We start from the raw sequence: 5,573 nt of genomic DNA on the forward strand, positions 1-5,573 counted from the left end.
ATTTGCACCCCCCAAGCCCCCACAATAGACTCCTACACAAAAAAGTAGAGCATGCTGCGTTTTTAAAAATGAGCGATAAGCCTTATTAGCGCTGCACGCAGATTTTTTTTTTCTTTTTTAGCGGGCGGCACTGATAGCATGCTTTCAGCTGGATACCAGTTGACAGCACTGAGAACAAAGGAGCTGTCAGTGCTCCTGTTTCTTGCAGCTAGCAGCTCAGCGGGACACCGAGAGAACAAAGCAGCTGTTTGCATATAGAAAAAAGTTGCTTTGTTATCTGGGGTAACAGTGGTGTCCTGCTCCGCCTGCATAACTCTATAAGTAGCTTCTTAGCTATTTAAGAGTTATGCAAAGATGATCGGTCAAAACTGTCACTCAAACTGTAGTGTCAGCAATCCTCTTTCATTTTAAATGCACGTTTAGTCGCTGAGAGTTTGGGTCAGTAGACCCATGGTCAGCCCGGGACATTCGTCTATAATATAGGTGCCAAAATGTGCCTGCAATGCGGTCGTGTAAGTGCCACCTTAGGCTCAGTTCACACTTATGTCTTAGGTTTGTTACTTACACTGGGAAGAGCCCACTAACTAATTTTAAACATAAAATATAACTTTTATTCACTCTGTTAAAAATTGAGCTCACTGACAAACATACACAGATATATATCAATCTAAATGATCAATTTACGATCAGTAAAGTATCAACACTGTAGTTCCAATATCAATAGATTCTGTTGGTGGACAAAAAGTATATAAATTATGCACGATCAACTTGTTTTTGTGTATCGTGCAGAAATTAATTTATTCTCCCACAGTCGACGCGTTTCTTCAGTCACCTCCAACCTGTGACTGATTCATCAGGATGGGGAGACAGTATATTACAGAAATAGGTCCACTTTGATGATGGATAGTGAGGATGTATTGATCACTTATCAAAAACTCCCTTTTTTTTCCTTGTGGATTTTTATATAGTACGGGAGTTTTCTTTTCCCCAAAATTTGATGATACTTGTGTTGCAAATGGTCTGAATTATGATATTAATTGGTTTCAGCTCAGTACTTGAAGTATCCAGCCCAGATTGATTTAGGTTTAATCATGGTTAACGGATGCCATCCGAGCTAGATCTCTAACCACATTGATATCATTCAGGAATCATGTGGTTACGATGATACGCGGACTGGTATCCAACTGATAAATGTATCTTCACTGTGACTCTGTTAGACTAATGGTCATCACTGTGTCCCTGTTAGACTAATGGTCATCAACTCTGTTAGACTAATGGTCATCTCACCATATTCCCAAAGTGGACCCACAAAACTGGCTGGATCAACACCCAATTTCAGGCTCTTTCAGGTGTTCGGGCTGCATACATAAACAATGCGCTGTGGATGCAGAAGGTACAGTATACTGATATGCGCGCAAAAAAGCCTCATTCATATCGTAAATACGTTGCGCTGAGTGGCTCAAACAGAAGCCACAATGACCGTGTAAACACGGGCAGATTTACAAAACTGTCTAAAATAAAGACAGTCGTCGTGGTCCGTAGGCAACAGGTTTTTTTTATTTTAGACCATTTCATAAACCTGTACTACAGTTTTTTTTTGTTTTTTTTTTTTAACCAAACTTGTTTCCTTTTTACTATTGAATGTGGATATTTGTCAGCAGTATAATAAGTAGCTCATAAAAATCCTAGCGTGAAACAGCTTTGCAGCCTTAGAGGTAGAACAACACCAAGTCATGCAAAACCAGATTAAACTCAGAACAGGTGCAGTGTGGGAAGTGGCGCTTTTCTCTCGCCCGCAGCTCTTACTTTAAAAGAGAACAGCTGCAATTTCCCACAGTATTCTACATATATTTATAGGTCCTCTTACTACTCATGCAAAGGGCTAAAAAAGTGGCTGATCCCCTGTCTTTTATCAAAAGTTTTCCCCCCTACAACCACACACAAAAAAGTTCTATCTATGGAAGCATAATATCTCTAAAAATTACAGTCACCATACAATGAGCAGATAGTGGTTCTACATAGTGATTATCGTGCACTTACCTCCAGTGAGCACAGGTGACATCTACTCTGATCGGAGTCGTTCTCTTTCCCTTTATGGGCCCAGACAGCACACAACTCCCTATCCTGCTGCTACCTGTTGGGGAATTATTGGCCCAGAGAAGTACTTGTGATCTTCCAACCAATGTTGGACATGCCTTGCTGTGTGACATGTCGTATTCTCTTGCTGGAAGATCCCATCTGCCTCAAGAAGACAATCTGCACATATGGGTGTACGTGATCTACAAGGATGATTCATAACCAAATCGGTTCAGATTGATGAGCGGCCCAGAGAATGAAACAAAAAAATTCCACCATAATGCTGCCGCCACCAGCTTGTGTTCTTCCAGTAATGGTTGTAGGATGTTTATTCTATGATGTATCTTGCCTGACAAGCCAATGTCTATGAAGAAGAAAGCGTGACTCATCAGAGAAGGCAACCCTTTTCTAATTTGTGGTGGTCCATTTCCGAAACGGCCGTGCAAATTGGAGCCTTTCCTTCCGATGCACCTTTGTTAGCATAGGTGCAGTGACCATCTGTCTGCTTCAGAGTCCCATACACAGTAGGGTTCGCTGAATTGTTGTTTTAGACACGTCCGGTAGCCCCCCCCCCCCCCCCCAGTTCATTTTCATGGTGAGCTTCTTTATTGTAGCGTATCGTTCATCCCTCGCGCATCTTTGTAGCCAACGGTCACAGCCTACCGTACACTTTATAAACCCATCAAGCCAGCACACCACACGTCACTTCCTTCATGGGCTTGCGCTACCTACGTCGAAAGAATCTGGTCAGATTCCATTCCGTGAAAAAAATAAAATCGTGTTTTGCTAGATATGCCCGCTATCTTGTTTTGTAGCCCATATTTCCCTATGGAGCCTTCCTATGTGTTGCATCGCTTCGTATGAAAACACAGTTTTAGTGCAGTGCAATGCGACTTTAACAGTTGGAAATCCTACTGTGTCCCCTAAAATAAGCCCTAGCTGCAGTGAAAAAATTTTTTTTTTAAATACATCGCCTAACAGCTGCTGTTCACTCCATCGCGTCTTCTCTGCAGGTCCGTGGCACTCACTTGTAGTTTTCTCTCAGCGCTTCAGGGGTTCAAATTCCCAACCTCCAGCAAGCGCTGGCTGTGATTGGTTCTCGAGCGTAACCAATCACAACCAGCTCTTCCTGTAGGCGGGGAATTTGAACCTCCAATCCAGGAAGTGACGACAGACGACTACAAGCAAGTCTGCCGGAGACATGTGGGGAACGCATATATTGTATTTCAGCAGCACTTAAGCACTGCTGGCAATTACAGCCACCTCATTGGTTGTTCTGCAGCACGTGGATAGACATCATGCACGCGGATACACTTACACAGCCGTGCATGAGGAGCTGTGCACGACTATCACGTGATCAGAGATGTCGGCATGTTTTACTGCTGATGAGAGGAACGGACCTGCGGCATCTAGAAAATAATTGCTTACTCGTGCAGACAGGAACGTTTCTGACATAAGCTGCCAGGTGCTGAGAGATGTTAGCGCATCGTACGTATATTTCCTAGATGCAGCAGTTACGTTCCTCTCAGCACGAGTTAAAACATGGCCACATCTCTGAGCACGTGAAAAAAGCACATGCAGGTCAATATAAGAGCCAGAAGAAAACTATATGTGACATAGGAGAGCCCGTAGACTGCTACTACAGAGCCTGTAGACCCCAACAAGAGACAGAAGTGACAAAAGAGAGCCCATATACCGGCTACAAGAGAAGCCATAGAGCGCTACAACATAGCCCATACTGGTGCTGAGGGGAACGTAGCTGCTGCATATACGAATTATATGCTTACTCCTGCTGAGAGGAACATATTTTTCCTACATGCAGCAGCTTCGTTCCTCTCGGCACGAGTAAAACATGGCCACATCTCTGATGACGTCATTCTCGCGCACAGCTCCTCGTGCACGGCTGTGTAACTGTAACTGTATCCGCGTGCACGATGTCTATCCAAGTGGTGCAGAACAACCAATGAGGTGGCTGTAATCTCCAGCGGTGCTTAAATGCGGCTGAAATACAATATATGCGCAGGGAATTGACAGCGCCTGAAAGGTTATGTTTTTGTTTTTTGTATGCGGCTGGGGCTTATTTTTGGGTAGGGTTTATATTTTAAGCCCACCTGAAAATCCTTGTATACAGTGCTACAAAATCGAGATATTGCCGCAAGAAAATGCTGCGATATCGCTGCGTTTTTTTTCGGGACGATATTGCATACCCGTGTGAAAGAGGCCTAAGGCAGATAGTCAAACACCACAAAATAGTTGATAATTAACATTCCCCACGAGCCTACTTTATATATTTCAATCATTTAAGTGTTATTTTATTTTTTAGGACTCCACTAAGTATGTACATTTAGAAGTAATTTTTCACATTTACTTGCAAATTTCAAAAGCTGATTTTTTAGAGGACCAATTCAGTTCTGGTGTGGATTTTAAAAGCCTATATATCAGAAAAAACCCCATGAATCGCCCCATTTTCAATACTGCACCCCTCAAAGTATTCAAAATGGCATTTAGGAAGTTTGTATTTTTTCTATAACACAGCAGGAGTCTTCGGATCACATACAGATCACACCAGTTGGCAGAGGAACAAAACTCAGAATTTATTCTCCAGATTCTGCAGTTTTTAGAAATGCCCCATATGTGGGTGTAAACTGCGGTTTGGGCACACGGCAGGACTCAGGAGGGAGGGAGCGCTATTTGGCTTTTGGAATGCAGATTTTGCTGGAATAAGTTTCAGACACCAAGTTGTCTTTGGGATTTTTTTTTAATACTGATTTGCAAAATTAAAAATTCTAATTTTTCCAGTAATATGTAGGTTTAGCTCCAGATTTTTAATTTTTGCCAGGATTAAAAAGGAGAACAAGCATCCTAGGATGTGTTTACCCAATTGCTCCCTAGCATGGAAATGCCCCATATGTGGACGTAAACTGCTGTTCGGGCACATGGCAGGGATTAGAAGGTAAGGAGCAGCATGTGGCTTTATGTATAAGCTGTGCGGAGTACATCAGGGTAAGTCATATAATGGCAGTTCAACACAAAAATACCATTATAATTCCTGGGATGTGCGGCATATTGGGAGACAATCTTTTACGCACAGGGGGGTTGTGAGGACGTTTCACAGTGATAAATGGTGTCCTTCCTTATTCCTCGTTTGTAACAGACTGCACTTTTTTGGGTCCTTCCCTTCTTACCAGTGGAGGGTAAAGTGTTGCCCTGATACTATATGTGTGGCCTCACTTCCCAAAGTACTTGCCCCCCCCCTCCTGGTCCTAAATATTAGGGCCTTGATAACTCCTCCTGGAATTCCACAAAGGTGCCCTCTGGCTGCACATCGCTGTAATTGTTCTTTTTTCCACCCAATGCTCTCTCAGCCCTTCCTTTCCAGCTGCTGATAACCCGCTGCGGTAGTTGGAGAGGGAGCTCGCACTGTTAATAGCGTGAACTCTGGCTGCTTCGCTCTGATTGGTCAGTCAGTGCCGACTGTACAATCGCAGCGACCGCAG

This window comes from Eleutherodactylus coqui, chromosome 3 (genome assembly GCF_035609145.1).
Source record: "Eleutherodactylus coqui strain aEleCoq1 chromosome 3, aEleCoq1.hap1, whole genome shotgun sequence".
NCBI classification, from domain to species: Eukaryota; Metazoa; Chordata; class Amphibia; order Anura; family Eleutherodactylidae; genus Eleutherodactylus; species Eleutherodactylus coqui.